Below are 18,496 nucleotides of genomic sequence, written 5' to 3'. Positions count from 1 at the left end.
CTTATCCCCTTACATTGATTATCACAGGACTGTCCTACCCTGGCACAATGGTTGCACAAGGTGAACCAATTATAATAGCCAGCACGACCTTTAAGATAGGTAAATTCAGATTGACCTGGGCGCAGTGGACACTCTTTAGAGAAACAGATGAATACTTAAAACTACTAAACCCTTAGTAAAATTTATCAAATTGCCCTAAGACCAACTAAACTTGGAGCAACATTGGTTTACCATTCAGACAATAGGGCAAAACCCACTGCCGAATGGACATCACCCCCCTGACTGGAATTCCTACTCCATCCCACCCTTAATTACTTCCCTTTCTATCCACTCTACTTCTCTATCTAACTTTTATTCTTTCTACTCAGTTAAAAGTTTGTATTTTGTTACGACTGATGTGTACATGTTTTCCAGGGATCTACGTCAAAGATTTTGTCTGTGACTCATGAGTTTAAGCAATAAAACTTAGACGGATACTACCTGGTTTACTGCATAGCAACAAATATCAAGCAGTAATATACGAGATGTGAATATACGATTAGTAAGATCAAACTGGAAATGTGAGAAACTAATAATGCTTGATCATATCAGTCACATGTAATGTTATTTCTCTTTGTTAAACCAATAAAAAGATGTTTAAAACAAAACAAAAACTATGCTACAGTTAGGGATCATAGAAGAGTCCCAAAGTGAGTGGGTTAGCCCAATAGTCCTAATACCCAAGCTTGATGGGTCTCTAAGATTCTGTAATGATTTTAGAAAACTTAATGACATTTCAAAGTTTGACACCTACCCTATGCCCCGGGTTGACGAGTTGATAGAGCGATTTGGGCAGCTCTGGACCTCACAAAAGGTTATTGGCAGGTACCCCAAACAGAGGCGGCGAAGGAAAAAAAAACGGCTTTTGTAACACCCGAGGGGCTATTCCAGTATAAGGTGTTACCATTTGGCAGGGCTGTGGAGTCGGAGTCGGAGCTCATTTTGGTGGAGTCGGAGTCAGTATAAAATGGACCGACTCCGACTCCTAAAATATATAATAAATTGGTGCAGTAGTTCAATGCAGAATGTGCTGAATATTTTTTCATAGGAATTTGGGAAAGTTATGAAATGTCCTATAAATGGCTGTTCTATTCCTGATCTAAGGCTACATTCACACACAGCGTTTTTCCTGCGTTTTTTGAGGATACGTTTTTCAGTTGCAAAAGCAGATCAGCTTTTTAAAAAACCGCATCACCTGAAAGGTTTTTGAGCTCATAGATAATGTTTTCAATAGCAAAAGCAGATTAGAAATCTGCTCTATCTACTGTATATATCCATTTATCCATATCTGTCTATCCATATCATATCTGTACCAAAAAGAATGAAAGCCGGGTAGCACACAGACTAAGGCTAAGTGCACACGTACCGGAACTCTCGCGGAAATTACAGCGAGAATTCCGGAATTCCATTCCGCGGGAAAATCGCATTTTAAATTCCCGCGATTTTCCCGCGGAAAAACTAGCATTTTGCAAGCGTATTTAGCTTGCAAAATGCTAGCGTTCTCCAAGCGATCTGTAGCATCGCTTGGAGAACTGATTGACAGGTTGGTCACACTCGTCAAACATAGTGTTTGACAATTGTGACCAACTTTTTACTACTGAGGCCGCCTATGCAGCATCAGTAGCAAAAGATAGAATGTAAAAAAAAAAATAAAAAATGGTGTTATTCTTACCCTCCGACGTCCCGCGCATCCGTTCCCAGTAATCCTTTGCGAAAATGCCCGCGATGACGTCAGTTCTCGCGGGATCGCGACGTCTCGTGGTAATTTGCGATGACGTCGCGCGAATGACCGCGAGACTTTGCGATCCCGCGAGAACGGACGCCATCGCGGGCATTTTCGCAAAGGACTACTGGGAACGAGAGCGTGAAGAGAAGCAGGAAGACTGCGCGGGACGTCGGAGGGTAAGAATAACCATATTTTTTATTTTTAAATTCTATTTTTTACAGGGATGTGGTGCCCAGAGCCCGGAGGACAGTCTCCTCTCCTCCGGACCGTGGGTACCATCCGCAAATGTTCTGCTTACTTTCCGCATGGTGTGCGCAGCCACATGCGGAAAGTAAGCGGAACAATGCATTCCTATGGGTGCGGGATCGCCGCGATTCCGCAAATTAATGAGCATGCTGCGGTTTTTACCGCGAAGCGATTCCGCCGCGGTAAAAACCGCAGCATTAGCACAGCATTGCGGAATCCCATAGGAATGCATGGGATGCTCATTTTTCGCGGCAAAATCGCGCGGTTAAAACCGCCGCGGAAACGCGAAAAAAACGCCACGTGTGAACTCAGCCTAACACTCCTTTTTTTTTAGCACCAGTCAGGTACACCTCATAGCTGCCCAAAAGGACGCCCGGGACAGGCATTGCTCGTCTTCAGTAACACATCAACATCAATTGATAGTTGGAATAAATAGACTACATTCACATGTTAAGGTGCAGGCTTTTTATTTCAAGTGTAGGGGTGTGCAGTATGAGGTTCTGCACCAGCTGAGGTGTGCAGTATGAAATTCTGCAGAACAGTATGAAGTTCTGCCCCCCCCCCCCCCCAGGTTTGATCCTGGCTACGCCCATAGTGTGACTGTAGCCTGAGGATCTAGGCTTTATCTTAGCCGAGATAAGTCATAGTGTGTGTGTGTGTGTGTGTGTGTGTGTGTGTGTGTGTGTGTGTGTGTGTATATATATATATATACACATATATATATACACACACATACACACACACACACACACACACACACACACACACTATATATACTGTATAATATATATATATTTGTAAAAGAAGGAAAAAGATGCGGCACGCACCCAGATTTGCAGTGCAGTGTTTCTTTATTCAACCATTAAAGGTCACACAATAAAGGACGGGCAGATAACATGAGGCGTGCAGGGAAAGAGACGGACAACAGCCGTTTCACGTACACAGACGCTTTAACAGGTCCAGGCTGTCGTCCGTCTTTTTTTCCCCGCATGCCTCATGTTATCTGTCCGTCCTTTATTGTGTGACCTTTAATGGTTGAATAAAGAAACACTGCACTGCAAATCTGTCAATAGATTCCAAATAGATATTATGTTCTATCTAAATATCTTGATTATTGTATCATAGAAATGATTAAATGTCTGATGTTCACATTGTACTACAATAAATTTTTCACTTAAACATAAGCAATATATGTGGGAGTCGGAGTCGTGGTCGGTGTAAGGGAAATTGAGGAGTCGGAGTCGCAGGTTTGGCTTACCGACTCCACAGCCCTGCCCTTTGGGTTGCATGGCGCCCCAGCGATTAATGGATATTGTTCTCCGTCCCCATCGCCGCTATGCCTCAGCCTATCTAGACGATATTATTGTGTACAGCACCGACTGGTAAAGTCACTTAGCAAAAAGTACAGGCAGTGATAGACTCTCTGCGACAAGCAGGGATAACTGCCAACCAAAAGAAGTGTTCCATAGGGTTGGAGGAAGCTCGGTACTTGGGTTACGTCATTGGGAGAAGAGTTCTCAAGCCTCAAGTAAACAAAGTGGAGGCAATTCAGAACTGGCCCTGTCCCCTCACAACAAAACAGGTAAAAGCCTTTTTAGGTTTGGTGGGATATTACAGGCGGTTCATTCCCAACTTTGCAACTCTGTCCGCGCCTTTAACAGACTGCTTAAAAGGGAGGAAATCTGTGATGGTGCACTGGAATGATCAGTTAGAGGAGGCCTTTACAAAGTTAAAAGGGGTACTGTGTGGTACACCAGTCCTGATCACTCCAAATTTCAAAAAAAATCGTAGTTACTTACCGATAACGGTATTTTTCTGATCCCATGATGGCACCACGGAGAGAGGGATCCACCCTCAGGGACAGGAAACCTACAGGTGAAAAAGGTAGTACCTCTCTCCCACATCAGTTGGTTTACAGAGCATTACATAGAACTTTCAGCTGCAACTCAATTGGTTATATAAAAATCCAAAATTAATCAAATTAAGCTTAATAGAGGCACCGCGTGGCTAAGTACTAAAGCTAACTAAATCACTCTAATGGGCACAACTGTGTGTGTGAAAAGGAGGGGGATGTACAGGCGCCGTCATGGGACCAGAGAAATACCGTTATCGGTAAGTAACTACGATTTTCTCTTTCCCCCATGACGGCACCACGGAGAGAATTACAAAGATTGTACATCTAGGGAGGGACCACCGCCTCCAGAACCCTTTTCCCAAAGGTGAGATCTGAAGAGGAGGTCAAGTCTAGATGGAAATGTCTGAAAAATGTAGAGGGGGAAGACCAAGTGGCAGCTCTACATATCTGGTCTATTGAAGCGCCGGCTTTCTCCGCCCAGGATGACGCCACTGCCCTGGTTGAATGGGCCCTTACGTCCTCTGGAATGGCCTCTCTTATCCATCTCACCAGTGTGGCCTTCGATGCTTTTTGCCCCTTCCGTGGACCCTGAAAGCAGACAAACAGAGCCCTATCCTTCCTAAACTCCCTTGTGGTTGTCAAGTATTGGACCAGGCACCTTTTTACATCTAACGTGTGTAGTACCTCCTCTGTTTTGTTCTTGGGATTGGGACAGTAAGAGGGTAAGGAGATCTCTTGGGTCCTATGAAACTGTGACGAAACCTTGGGGAGATGGGATAATTCTCAGAACCGACCCAGCCTATAATCCAGTACTTGAGTGAAGGGCAAGTGGGCAGATAAAGCTTGCATATCGCTAATGCGGCGGGCAGAAGTTAAGGCTATTAGGAGGGAGGTCTTAATGGACAATATTTTTAAGGGAGCCTCCGCTAGGGGTTCGAAGGGAGATTTGGTTAGTGCGTTTAGCACTAGGTTTAGAGATCCGGGGGGGGGGGGGTACGTAGAGGGATCGGCCTGGACCTACTTAACCCTTTCGCGCCTGAGCCTGTTTTTGCCTTCGTGACCAGGCCAATTTTTTCAATTCTGACCAGTGTCACTTTATGAGGCCATAACTCTAGAACGCTTCAACGGATCCTGCTGATTCTGACATTGTTTTCTCATGACATATTGTACTTCAGGATAGTGGTAAAATTTCTTAGATATGAACTGCGCTTATATGGGGGGGGGGGGGGGGGAGAGAAAAAAAAATATCGAAATTTGGCGAAAATTTTGCAATTTTCAAACTTTTAATTTTTATGCCCTTAAATCTGAGTGTGATATCGCACAAAATAGTTAATAAATAACATTTCCCACATGTCTACTTTACATCTGCACAATTTTGGAAACAATTTTGGAAACATAATTTTTTTTTTTAGGAAGTTATAAGGGTTAAAAGTTGACCAGCGATTTCTCATTTTTACAACAAAATTTACAACACCCTTTTTTTTAGGGACCACCTCACATTTGAAGTGAGTTTGGGGGGTCAATATGACAGAAAATACCCAAAAGTGACACCATTCTAAAAACTGCACCTCTCAATGTACTCAAAACCACATTCAAGAAGTTTATTAACCCTTCAGGTGCTTCACATGAATGAATGGAATGTGGAAGGAAAAAATAAACATTTTACTTTTTTTCACAAACATTTTACTTCAGAGCCATTTTTTTTATTTTCACAAGTGTAAAAACAGAAAATGAACCACAAAATTTTTTGTGCAATTTCTCCCAAATACGCCGATGCCCCGTATGTGGGGCTAAACCACTGTTTGAGCACACGGCAGAGCTCAGAAAGGAAGGAGTGCCGTTTGACTTTTTCAATGCAGAATTGGCTGGAATTGAGATAGGCCGCCATGTCGCATTTGGAGAGCCCCTGATGTGCCTAAACAGTGGAAACCCCCACAAGTGACCCCATTTTGGAAACTAGACCCCTTAAAGAACTTATCTAGATGTGTCGTGAGCACTTTGAACCCCCAAGTGATTCACAGAAGTTTATAACGTAGAGCCATGAAAATAAAAAATCATTTTTGTTCCACAAAATGATCTTTTAGCCCCCAATTTTTTATTTTCACAAGGGTAACAGGAGAAATTGGACCCCAAAAGTTGTTGTCCAATTTGTCCTGAGTACACTGGTACCCCATATGTGGAAGAAAACTACTGTTTGGGCACACGGTGGGGCTCGGAAGGGAAGTAGTGACGTTTTGGAATGCAGACTTTGATGGAATGGTCTGCAGGTGTCATGTCGCGTTTGCAGAGCCCCTGATGTGCCTAAACAGTGGAAACCCTCCACAAGTGAACCCTTTTTGGAAACTAGACCCCCCCCAAGGAACTTATCTAGATGTGTGGTGAGCACTTTGAACCCGCAAGTGTTTCACTAAAGTTTATAATGTATAGCCGTGAAAATAAAAAAATCATTTTTTTTCCACAAAAAATGATCTTTTAGCTCCCAATTTTTATTTTCACAAGGGTAACAGGAGAAATTGGACCCTAAGAGTTGTTGTCCAATTTGTCCTGAGTACGCTAGTACCCCACATGTGGGGGGGAACCACTGTTTGGGCACACGGTGGGGCTCGGAAGGGAAGTAGTGACGTTCTGGAATGCAGACTTTGATGGAATGGTCTGCAGGCGTCATGTTGCGTTTACAGAGCCCCTGATGTACCTAAACAGTGGAAACCCCCAATTCGAATTCCAACCCTAACCCCAACACACCCCTAACCCCAGCCCTAACCCGCCTACCTTCTTTTATTTCTTTACTTTTTTTTTTTATTTTTGTGTTTTTTATTTTTTGTATTTTTGACTCATAGTAACGCCACTTCTCCTCTGATCTCACACTGACAGATGATCAGAGGAGAAGCAGCGTTACTATGTGACAAGATCGCTGCCCGGCACATAGTAACGCCACTTCTCCTCTGATCTCACACTGACAGATGATCAGAGGAGAAGCAGCGTTACTATGTGACAAGATCGCTGCCCGGCACATAGTAACGCCACTTCTCCTCTGATCTCACACTGACAGATGATCAGAGGAGAAGCAGCGTTACTATGTGACAAGATCGCTGCCCGGCACATAGTAACGCCACTTCTCCTCTGATCTCACACTGACAGATGAGCAGAGGTGAAGCAGCGTTACTGTGTGACAAGATCGCTGCCTGGCACAGCTGTGCCAGGCAGCGATCAGCTGTGCCAGGCAGCGATCTAGTCACACAGTAACGCTGCTTCACCTCTTCTCATCTGTCAGCATGAGCTCAGAGGAGAAGTCGCGTTATAATGAGGGAGATCGCCGGGAAACAAGCAGCTTTCCCAGCGAGCTCTCTCATTGGCTGCTGTGACGCGACGTCATCAGGACCTGAACCAATCAGGTCTCGATGACGTCGGGGGTCCCAGCATGCATTGTGCACCGGGATCCCCGCGTTATAAGGTATGAGGGGGTCCCGGGGGGCACAAAACCGCCGACCGTAGATAAACGTCGGCGCTGCACAAAGCCCAGCAAGCGCCAACGTTTATCTACAGTGGGCGGTCGGGAAGCGGTTAAGGCACTAATAAATCTCATAACCCACCGATTTTTGGCTAAGTCATGGTTATACAAAGCTCCCAAGGCCGCTACCTGTACTTTCGAGGTGCTGGTAGCTAACCCCTTTTCCAACCCCTTCTGTAGGAATTCTAGAATTTTGTCTATTGGGATTTTACCCGTTGGGTCAGAGCCTGATACTGACATGAATTTTTTCCATACTTTCCCGTATGCTTTAGTGGTTACTGGCTTTCTGCTTTGTAGTAGCGTGGATACCAAGTTTGACAAGAAGCCCCTATTGCTTAGGAGTTCCCTCTCAAAAGCCAGGCTGTCATGTGTAAGTTTTTTATATGGGGTAATACACTGGTCCCTGGGATAGAAGGTCTGGAGTTTCTAGTAGAACCCAGGGTTCTGTAGCAGACATTCTTCTCAGCCAGGAGAACCATATTCTCCGAGGCCAGAAGGACGCCATTACCACTACCATCCCTTTGTCCCCCCGTATTTTCCTCAGTACTAAGGGGATGAGAGATATTGTCGGGAAAGCGTAAGCCAGATGATAATCCCAGGGTATCGTGAAGGCATCTAAAGCTACTGGGCCCCCTCGGGGATCGATCGAGCAGAAGGTTTCCAACTTCTGGTTCTGACTGGTCGCAAATAAGTCTATTTCTGGACGGCCCCAGAGTTTCACAATCTGGTTGAAGACTAACTGGCTTAGCTCCCACTCCCCTTGTTTTAGGCGTGTTCTGCTTAGGAAGTCCGCTGTTCGGTTTTCTGAACCTTTTATGTGGAGGGCTGTTAGATATTTTAGATTGTGTTCTGCTAGGTGGAAAATGGGTTTTGTTACCTCCATTAGTGCTCAGGACCTGGTGCCCCCCTGGTGGTTTAGATATGCTACCACTACCTGGTTGTCTGAGAAGACCCTTGTGTGTTGGGAGCGAAGTGAATCCAGAAAATGAGCCTACTACTAAGAGATTGTCCAGGTATGGGACTATCAGGATGTTTTGTTCTCTTATGTGGGCCATTACTTCTGCCATTATCTTTGTAAATACTCTTGGAGCAATAGCTAGCCCAAAGGAGAGAGCTCTGAACTGATAATGTCTTATCTCCCCCTGGATCATCACCGCCACCCTGAGGTATTTCCTGTGGTCTCTGTGAATGGGTACATGGTAATATGCGTCTCTCAAGCCTAGTACAGCCATGAAGCACGATGGGGGAAGCATTTTTACACAAGATTTTATTGTCTCCATTTTGAAATGCTGAATTTCCAGGAACTTCTTCAGTCTTTTTAGATTTATGATTACCCTGTATGTTCCATCTGGTTTTCTGCGGAGGAAGAGAGGGGAGTAGAAGCCTTTCCCTCTGTCCTGGTAGGGGACTTCTTGTAATACCTCCTTCTCCCTTAGATTTGCAATTTCTTGTTGCAGAGCCAGCTGTTCGTGTGGTGCGTTTTGAGGTGTTATCACAAAAGAATTGCTTGGGAGGGTGTTGAATTTTAATCTTAGGCCTTCTTTTATTATGCTCAATATCCACGCACTTGAGGACATATTTTCCCAGGCCTGGAGAAAGTAGGACAATCTTCCCCCGACCCGGGGAGCACCTTCATTGTGGCTTTTGTTGCCAGGGGGTTTGTTAAACCTGAAGCCTTTGTTTTTATCTCTTTTATCCTCCCATCCTTCCTTGTTCCCTTTTGGGGGTCTTCGTCGCATAAGTCTCCTGCTCCGAAAAAGCCGTTTGTATGATTGACTAGGGAACCTGGGAAAGGACTTTTTCTTGTCCCCTGCCTTGTCCAAGATGTCATCTAGTGCTGGGCCAAATAAAAATTCCCCCTCACACGGGATTGCGCACAATTTGGTTTTAGTCTGCAAGTCTCCCGGCCAGCATTTTAGCCATAAGGCGCGTCTCACGCAGAGATTTTTTTCCCCAAGTAGGGGGTAGCTCCTCCGTGCATATAGCACATACCGTTTCTTTAGATTTGGCTATACATTTACGCCCCTGCAAGAAATTAATAACCGCATATTAGCGAGCAGACTCTCATGGAGCGAGATACCGTCTCAGGCATAGGGATTATTTCCCACCGCTGAATCCCCTTCTGGCTGTGCCGTGATCCTGAATAACCGCTGCGCTGCTGGGACGAGGTGCGCTGGCGCTGCTCTTGCGATTGCCGCTGCCCTTGCTTCGGGGACAGCCGCCGCATCTCCTTCTGTGGCTTGTCACCCATGGTGATTCTCTCTGCCCCATTAGTGGGGTTTAAATATAGGCTTCTCTCTTTTTTTTCCCTGGAGCACGGCGCCGCGTTGTTATCCCTTCCCAGTGGTGCTCTGCACCACCGCCGGAAGTGGCCACCCGCGCATGCGCACTTCGAATTTCCCAGCAGTGCACTGCGCCTTGCTCAAAGGAGCTGTGAGCGCGCCAAATGCCGGCGTCCTGCGCCCTCTCCCTCCGGCGCCCCTCTATACCGCGGCTCCAGCCACCCTCCATCTGACCGCTCTGAGCCCCGCGCTTTGGGGGTGGTTGGTGGCCCCTCTTTAGTGACCACCGCCACTATACCTGGAGGAGACTCACACCCCTTTTTTTTTTTTTTTTTTTTTTTTTTTTTGATCGGCAGGCTTGGTCTTTTCCCGTCTTCACTGCCTCTCCCCACTCACCCTCAAGGCCCGCCGGCCCCGGTGGTGGTGCTTCGGGGCGGCAAGAAAATGCCCCAACCCAGCCGAGACAGGGAGCCCCACTGCCTATTACCGCACTGGTTCGGTCCCCGGCATCCCACATCGATTCTGCAGGTACGTGCTGTAGGTTCCCAGTCAGGGACAGGAAACCAAGTGATGAGAGGTACCGCCCTTTTCACCTGTAGGTTTCCTGTCCCAGAGGGCAGATCCCTCCCTCCGTGGTGCCCTCATGGGGGAAAGAGAAAGAGTTCGTTGTGCAGACGGATGCCTCTGAGATAGGGCTCGGGGCTGTGCTGTCTCAGGAGGTTAACGGGGAAGAGCATCCCATTAGTTTCCTAAGCCGGAAACTTACCTCAGCTGAAACCAGGTACAGTATTGTGGAGAGAGAGTGCCTGGCCATCAAGTGGGCACTGGAGTCATTGTGCTACTATTTGCTGGGGAGAACATTTCAGTTGGTGACAGATCATTCCCCTCTTAGTTGGATGAGTCAAGCTAAGGGGAGGAATGCCCGATTCACCAGGTGGATCCTGTCCCTGCAAAATTTTAAATTTTCAGTAGAACATGGGGCAGGCAGACTACAGGGGAATGCAGATGCCCTGTCCAGAGTTCACTGTATGTCATGTGTCCACCCCCTTAGGGTTGAACATAGGAGGGAGGTATGTGGTACAGTAAAGGGTGTTTTACTGGATGGGAGATACATTTCTCACAGCAGGTTAATGTTTGGCCGGGTTTTTCCCTAAAGACAGGACCTGCGATGATGTCATGGTCACGTGATCAGCCCATGTGATGCTTACCTCACTTGTAAGAGGGGTTATGGGCTGTGTCATGGAGATTGGTGTTTGGCACGTGGTGAGCGTGTCTGGAAGTTACAGGAACTTGGCTGACTTAGCCTGAACTTGTATACAGGATCCCTGTGCTGCAGGACTATAGCAGCAAGACTCTCAACAACCCTGGAAATGGCACCTGGCGGATGCCACGGACCTGGCAGCCACTTAGTTAAGCCCGTCCTGTGCAAAGGTTGAGTCGGGGACCAGTGGTTCTCCAAGCTGGAGTATATTTATGTTTTTCCTTACTTTCTGTTAATCTGCTGTTTGCAACGTGACATTAAACCACTGAAATTGGACTTTAAGCCTGTGTGTTGCCTCGTTACTGCAGCCCTGCCATTACCTACCAGAGCGAATCCCTACAATACCCATTGAAATCTATGGGCGAATCTCATTAAAAAAAAACATGGGACCTAAAGCAAATTCTTCTCCACACAGAACTTTGGTTTGGTTTTAACACACTGTCTAACATTGGCGTGTGTGCAGTTCGGTTTCCACATGACTGAAAATATACTTATGTAAATGAAACCTTATACCCCAATTACATGAACAAAGCAATCTTCCCCATTTGTGATTCAGGGACCCCTGGTTTCAAAAGCTATGGACACTTGCCATGGAAAAGAATAATTTTTACACAGCAGTTTTATTAATACAAGTGATTTAGCAAATCCTGCTTTGAGCAGGGAGTTGGACCAGATGGCCCAGGAGGTCCCTTCCAACTCTATGATCATTCATTTTTAGACCCCCTGACATGCAGTTTTCAGTCTGAACCAAGTTTCAGAATTTTCTCTTGGGGGGAGTGTCCCTCTCTGTAATATATGCTGGATAAGATCTGTGTCTATCCCACATGTATCAGTTGTACGCAGCATGTTTTATGTAGCAATTGCAGACAGGTATATTTTTACTCTAAAACACCATGGCGTTTCAGAGATTCAGGGCTGTGGAGTTGGCGCCGGTATAAAATGGACTGACTCTGGCTCCTACAATATATAATAAATTTGGTACATTATTTAAATGCAGTATGTGCTGAATATTTTTTCATAAGAATTTGGGAAACTTATGAAGTGTCCTATAAATGTCTGTTCTGTTCCTGATCCAAGGATCTTGGCTTTTAGTTGAGAATCTCTGCTGCACTTTAGGTACATGCTCAGTAGTGAGGCAGTGCTGTGGAGTCAGAGGTTTGGCTTACTTACTCCACAGCCCTACAGAGCACACAGTCTTCAAAGCCAATTAGCAATTTGAGTTTTGCCAGGTAAGGAAAACATTTTTTTTTGTAAAGCCACGGTATGAGGCTGCATTATCATAGAATCGTAGAATCATAGAATCGTAGAGTTGGAAGGGACCTCCTGGGCCATCCGGTCCAACTCCCTGCTCAAAGCAGGATTTGCTAAATCATCCCAGACAGATGTCTGTCCAGCCTCTGTTTGAAGACTTCCATTGAAGGAGAACTCACCACCACTCATGGCAGTCTGTTCCACTCATTGATCACTCTGTCAAAAAGTTTTTTCTAATATCTAATCTGTGTCTCCTCCCATTCAGTTTCATCCCATTGCTCCTAGTCTTTCCTTGTGCAAATGAGAATAAAGATGATCCTTCTACAATGTGACAGCCCTTTAGATATTTGTAGACAGCTATTAAGTCTCCTCTCAGTCTTCCCTTCTGCAAGCTAAACATTCCCAAATCCTGCAACCTTTCCTCATAAGACAGGGTTTGCAGACCGGTCACCATTCTGGTCGCTCTTTTCTGAACTTGCTCCAGTTTTTAAAATGTGGCGCCCAAAACTGGACACAGTATTCCAGATGAGGTCTGACCAAAGAGGAGTAGAGGGCAATAATGGCTTCACGTGATCTAGACTGTATGCTTCTGTTAACACATCCTAGAATTGCATTTGCCTTTTTTATACTGCTGCATCATACTGTTGACTCATATTCAGTCTGTGATCTATTAGTATAACCAAGTCTTTTTCACATGTGCTGTTGCTTAGCCCTATTCCTCCCATTCTGTATATGCTTTTTTCATTTTTATTACCCAGATGTAGTACTTTGCATTTTTCCCTGTTAAAAACCATTCCACTAGTTGCTGCCCACTGCTCCAGTTTATTTATATCATTTTGAATCCTCTCTCTCTCTTCTCTAGTATTAGCTATCCCTCCTAGCTTTGTGTCATCAGCAAATTTAATCAGTTTACCCTCAATTCCTTCATCTAAATCGTTGATAAAGATGTTGAACAATACAGGGCCAAGAACAGAGCCCTGTGGTACCCCACTTGAGACATTCATCCAACTGGATGTGCAGCCATTTACGACCACTCTTTGATCACTAAGCCAGTTATGAATCCACCTAACCGTTGCCTTGTCCATTCCATACTTAGCCATTTTTTCAATAAGGATTGTGTGAGATACTTTGTCAAATGCTTTGCCGAAGTCAAGATATACTATATCTACAGCATTTCCCTGATCCACCCAATCAGTGATTCTGTCATAGAAGGAAATTAAGTTAGTCACTATGGGGGTGCATTATACTTCTATGGGGAGGGAAAGAGGGTGCCTTATGCTATGGGGCTGCTTTATACTCCTATGGGGGTGCATAATAGTACTATAGTGAGCATTATACGCCTATACATGACTATGGGGGTGCATTATTCTAATATGGTGTGCATTATACAGCTAAGGGGGTGCATTATACTGCTATGTGGGAGCATTATACTATATATGACTATGGGGTACTAAATTATACTATTAAGGATGACTATGGAGGCAATATAGAGAGACATGAGGGAAGTATAAAGAATCTTGAGGCAGAATGGGAGGACACTTGGGGTCCAGAATGTGGGATATTATTACTGTAGGGGCTAATTAAATGATATTTTTGAGGATATTGTTTTCAGTGTGGGGGAGGAGAGGTCCTGTTAATATGCAGGGCGACACGGCCGCTATTTTTCTTCATTTGGCGTAGTATAGAGGTTGGGGAAAAATTGGGGAATGTGCTCTAGATCAGGGTTCCCCAACTCCAGTCCTCAAGGCCCACCAACAGATCACATTTTTAGGACTGCCTTAGTATTTCTCAGGGGATAATTGCATCACCTGTGCAATACAAAGGAAATCCTGAAAATATGATCTGTTGGTGGGCCTTGAGGACTGGAGTTGGGGAACCCTGCTCTAGATAACTTATTTTCTGCGGAGACGAGTCCTGGCTGGAAGAAGTGATGGCAGTGTGCGCTGGATGAAAATGAAAAGCGAAGATGAAGGACTTCAACTAGGGACATCAAGAGTTAGTATGTTACCTGTACACTTACACTATATACAATATACAGAGCTCCTGAGTATAATGTCAGTGGTGATCACTGTATTACCTGTACACAGACACTATATCTAGAGTTCCTGTGTATAATGGCACCAGTGTTCACTGTATCACCTGTACTCTACAAGTACACTGTATACAAAGTACAGCTCTCCTGTGTATAATGGCACTTACGGTGATATTAGTATTGCGTTTTTTTTATTAATCATCAGCATTGTAGTATTCGGTCACTATATTGTGGTAACTTGATCTGATCATGTTGTGGTGGTATTTGTTCCTTGTCTGTGATAACATTGGTAATTTTAAAAATTGAAAAATAAATAAAAATATACCCAAATTTTATTGGATATTTTAACAAATGTTTAGTAAGTTACAGTAGAGTAGGGCCCAGCCAAAAGCGTCTACCTTGTCATGGTGGCGGATAAAAAAAAAAAAATCTCTTGGCCAAAACAAAAGATGCTGGCTATGTATGTGGTGATGGGAACTGTAAATGTGTGATTGGTGAGGATGTAGTGCAAAAGTGGAGTTTTTCCCAGAGAGAGAGAGGTGGGACTGTGGACAGCTTGAGGGGTGGAGCCTGAACGGAGTTTCCAAGGGCGTCCCATACATTTTGCCAGTATGGGGGCCCGAAATTCCTAGCGGCAGCCCTGTTTGTGCCAATAGAACATCATGCTATTGGCAGCACATCACCTGTTTACACTGGCAATGTGCTGCAGATAATTTTTAAGCCTCCTTGAAAATCATGACACTTGACAAATGACCCTTCTGTTCATTTGCTGAGATTTTTCTGGCCTGTGTATATAGGTTAATAGTAGTGAGCATTCCTACAAACACATTTAAATGGACTATTAGATACAAGGGTACCTAAATCTTAATATCTCCATTTTGTATGGTGGATTTACACCATTAGCTGTTAAATGGCCACCATGCCGCCTACAAGTTTTGCAGGTTTGATTGACAGGCCTGAGGGTCTCTGGAGGCAGTGCTCATTTAAGGCAATCAGGGCTGTCAATCACCAGCGAGGAAGGAGGGAACATACAAAACCAAGGGGGGGCATTTTGCATGAAGCCTCTTGGCCACGCAAGGGTGCACTGAGGACCCTATGTCATTAAAATTCAGTTTCTGCAGAACAGAGGCAATGATTAAAGCACTAAACACAATTTTTTATAGGGGCGATATCCTCTATAAGGCTGAGTTCACACGTGGCGTTTTTTTCGCGTTTCCGCGGCGGTTTTAACCGCGCGATTTTGCAGCGAAAACGCAAAAAATAAGCATCCCATGCATTCCTATGGGATTCCACAATGCTGTGCTAATGCTGCGGTATTTACCACGGCGGTAAAAAACGCAGCATGCTCATTAATTTGCGGAATCGCGGCGATCCCGCACCCATAGGAATGCATTGTTCCGCTTAATTCCCGCCTGTGGCTGTGCACACCATGCGAAAAGTAAGCAGAACATTTGCGGATGGTACCCACGGTCCGGAGGAGAGGAGACTGTCCTCCGGGCTTTGGGTACCATATCCCTGTAAAAAATAGAATTTAAAATAAAAAATATTGTTATTCTTACCTTCCGGCGTCCCGCGCAGCCTTCCCGCGTCTCTCCACGCTCCCGGTCCCAGTAAGCCTTTACTAAGATCACTAAACCGTGCCCATCGGACCGGACCGCGGTGATTTGCATGCATCCCCAACAAGCTAAAAAGGTATTTATGCCTCAAAAGGTGCAGGGTCGGGGGGGGTCAAAAGCCCTACTAGAATCCTTATGGGACGCACAATTTAGTGATATCTTTACATGATATCACTAAATATGGGTGACAGACTCGTTCGAGTTTCTCGCATGTGTGATCCCGACCTAACTGATACATCTGCAGGTTCCTCTCAGCTTCAGCTTCCATATCACAGGCAGACAGGGCTGCAATATTGTTATAATACAGCAGAGCTCAGAGAGCTGCCAAAAATGTGTTTGCAAGAAGACAAAGCTCATGTCTCCTGTTCTGTGTTGGTTACTTGTCTCACACTGGTAACTCCACTTCATGTAAAATAAGCTCTGGAGGCAGAGTTATCTTCCAGACACCATCCGCCCCAGAGCCTGGAAGAGGGCATTAATATAAAGTTATAAAAGATGATTTCTCAGCAACAACACAGCTGATATGAGACACACGGGCAGACTGCTGAAGACATTCCTATAACCTGTATGGCCATATTAATAATTTAGATAGGTCCACCAAAAATCAAGATTACCTTTAACAACAAAAATCAAAAACCACAATAAAAAAAAAAAACAACGCAACGAGCTGACCTGATGTGAATACACTTAAAAGCAGCTACAAAACTGGGCATCAAAGGGCATTACTGAAAGGGTTAAATTACTTTGGGCCACCAATCTCATAATGCAGACACACAGATAGTGATGGCCCACATCTAATTCCGGTCCCTCCAGCCTGGCCCAAATGGGTTCTGGGCATAAGAACTGGCAGCAAAGTGGGCAATTTTCCCTCTGTGATGCCAGTTCTGATGCCCAGAACCCGTTTGGGCCAGGCTGGAGGGACCGGAATTAGATGTGGGGCAAAACTTGGTTTCCACAATGTGAGGTCAGTGGCCCAAAATACTTTAACCCTTTCAGTAACACCCTTCAGTGCCCAGATTTGTGCCAGCTTTATCTTTTTCGCAGCTTCTCTTAAGTGTAGTCACATCAGGGCTCCTCTTTGTGTTTTATAATTGTGATTTTTGCTATTAAACCTGTAAAAAAAAAACCTGGAAAATAAATGGCCGAATAAGCCACCAAACTCCATCCTGGGGTGCGGCGTATGGCCCCTCAGCAGTCACCCCCGTATATACAGCGGAGACCCCCTAACTACAGGCTGAGGGGGGAGACCCCCAGGTGTCTGCTGACCGCCACAACACGTGCACTATCTCCTCAGAGTGGAGCAAGCTGAATGCGCCACTAGCGCGGCCATTCCCGCCCTCACGGCCAAACTTTGCTCAAGTTTCCAGCAAATCTCCAAGTCCAGCTCCGGAGCACACCCCCGTTACTTCTCACCGCCCCGGGCCTGCTCGGAGACTTTCTGTACCTCTCTGCTAGCGATGACGACGGCATATCATTACCAGCTCTAACCGCTCGATGCTGCGCCTTTAAGATCACCATACTCACATTACCCAATGGGAGCGGCCCAGCCAGCCGAGTGCCGAGCTCATCGAGCTGAACGTCTGACGCAATCAGCGGCGACTGGGAACTGTGGGCTCGTCCAGTAACACGTGTACCGGTAAGAGGGCCATCCCGGGGCCGGGAGGGCGGAGAGTTCACACTGTCAGCTCTGGTTTTAGGACTGTGTGAATGTGGACTGAAGTCTGGGTGGGCGCTGCCGTAGGGGATGAAGCACTGCGCTGGCAGTGCAAGTGTGAATGCTGACATACTGTGCTATACTGGGTGTCTGCAGTGCTGGAGGGGCCCAGCTGATGGACAGTCATGGAGGGCAGTGTGATGTGATGGCAGCTATAGGCCGGGCTGCCAATAATCTGCTGTAACATATGTGCTTTCTAGTTTACTCTGGCCCCCATGGCAAAAAGGGCCTGGCACACTGATGGCTACCTTGGCTACAGATGTCAACTAGCCATGGACTCTTCTGGTCAGCCGTTCTTACCGACTATTATATGAATGTGTGTATATCACGTATGCACAGCGTCATATGCAATAACTGGGCATGGCGGCCCTGTAAGACCACCGGGGAGAGTCACACAGGTATAGAAAGCTCTACTGGGTGTGTTTACCAGCAAGAAGATGGTGTCAGCATTAGCCCCCCACTACTGAGTGAGCCTGCTTACAATGAGCGACCACTGCAGACAGGAGAGAGGGGTCAGAGCACACCAGCGCCGCGAGCTCTCCACCTCAGCACCGCGAGCTATCTCCCCACACCGTGAGCTCCACCTCAGCACCGCGAGCTCTCCGCCCCCGCACCGCGAGCTCTCCGCCCCCGCACCGCGAGCTCTCCGCCCCAGCACCGTGAGCTATCCCCCCGCACCGCGAGCTCTCCGCCCCAGCACCATGAGCTATCCCCCCGCACCGCGAGCTCTCCGCCCCAGCACCGTGAGCTCTCCGCCCCCGCACCGTGAGTTATCCCGCACCATGAGCTCTCCCGGAACACTGTCATTGTGCAGGGCTGAGCGTCACTTCAGGCACCGCTCCTAGGAGAGCTGTCAGTCATCGTAAGAGGGGAGGTGGTGGATGGTAACGAGGCAGAAAGGTCCACTTAGATCCCTTCAGTTATAGATCAAAAGTAAATTTTTTTTACGTGAAATGATTCTTATTT

The 18,496-nt window shown here is 46.1% G+C and overlaps 2 protein-coding genes across 8 annotated transcripts in view; one reads left to right on the top strand and one right to left on the bottom strand.

The window, feature by feature from the left end:
* The window catches only part of S100PBP (S100P binding protein), an 84,692-nt gene that overhangs the window by 63,775 nt on the left and 2,421 nt on the right, over positions 1-18,496 (bottom strand). For 3 of the 6 annotated variants that reach the window (XR_012221466.1, XR_012221465.1, XM_073552007.1), the window contains exon 1: positions 17,261-17,343. The exons of 1 other annotated variant lie outside the window; for it this stretch is intronic. The gene's annotated coding sequence lies outside the window, so the exon portion shown is untranslated. Of the gene's footprint in view, positions 1-17,229; positions 17,479-18,496 lie in introns of those variants that run through there. 2 more of the 6 variants (XM_073552008.1, XM_073552010.1) reach the window with 2 other exon arrangements.
* Positions 17,315-18,496, top strand: part of YARS1 (tyrosyl-tRNA synthetase 1) — a 98,229-nt gene continuing 97,047 nt past the window's right edge. The window contains exon 1 of one of the 2 annotated variants that reach the window (XM_073552011.1): positions 17,315-17,452. The gene's annotated coding sequence lies outside the window, so the exon portion shown is untranslated. Of the gene's footprint in view, positions 17,453-17,758; positions 17,929-18,496 lie in introns of those variants that run through there. The other variant, XM_073552012.1, reaches the window with a different exon arrangement.

The sequence above is a fragment of the Dendrobates tinctorius genome, unplaced genomic scaffold, assembly GCF_039654945.1.
Source record: "Dendrobates tinctorius isolate UK_male_01 unplaced genomic scaffold, ASM3965494v1 ptg000183l, whole genome shotgun sequence".
Classification (NCBI taxonomy): domain Eukaryota; kingdom Metazoa; phylum Chordata; class Amphibia; order Anura; family Dendrobatidae; genus Dendrobates; species Dendrobates tinctorius.
Note: the sequence above shows the minus strand (reverse complement) of the source record. Positions and strands in the feature narration are given on the sequence as shown.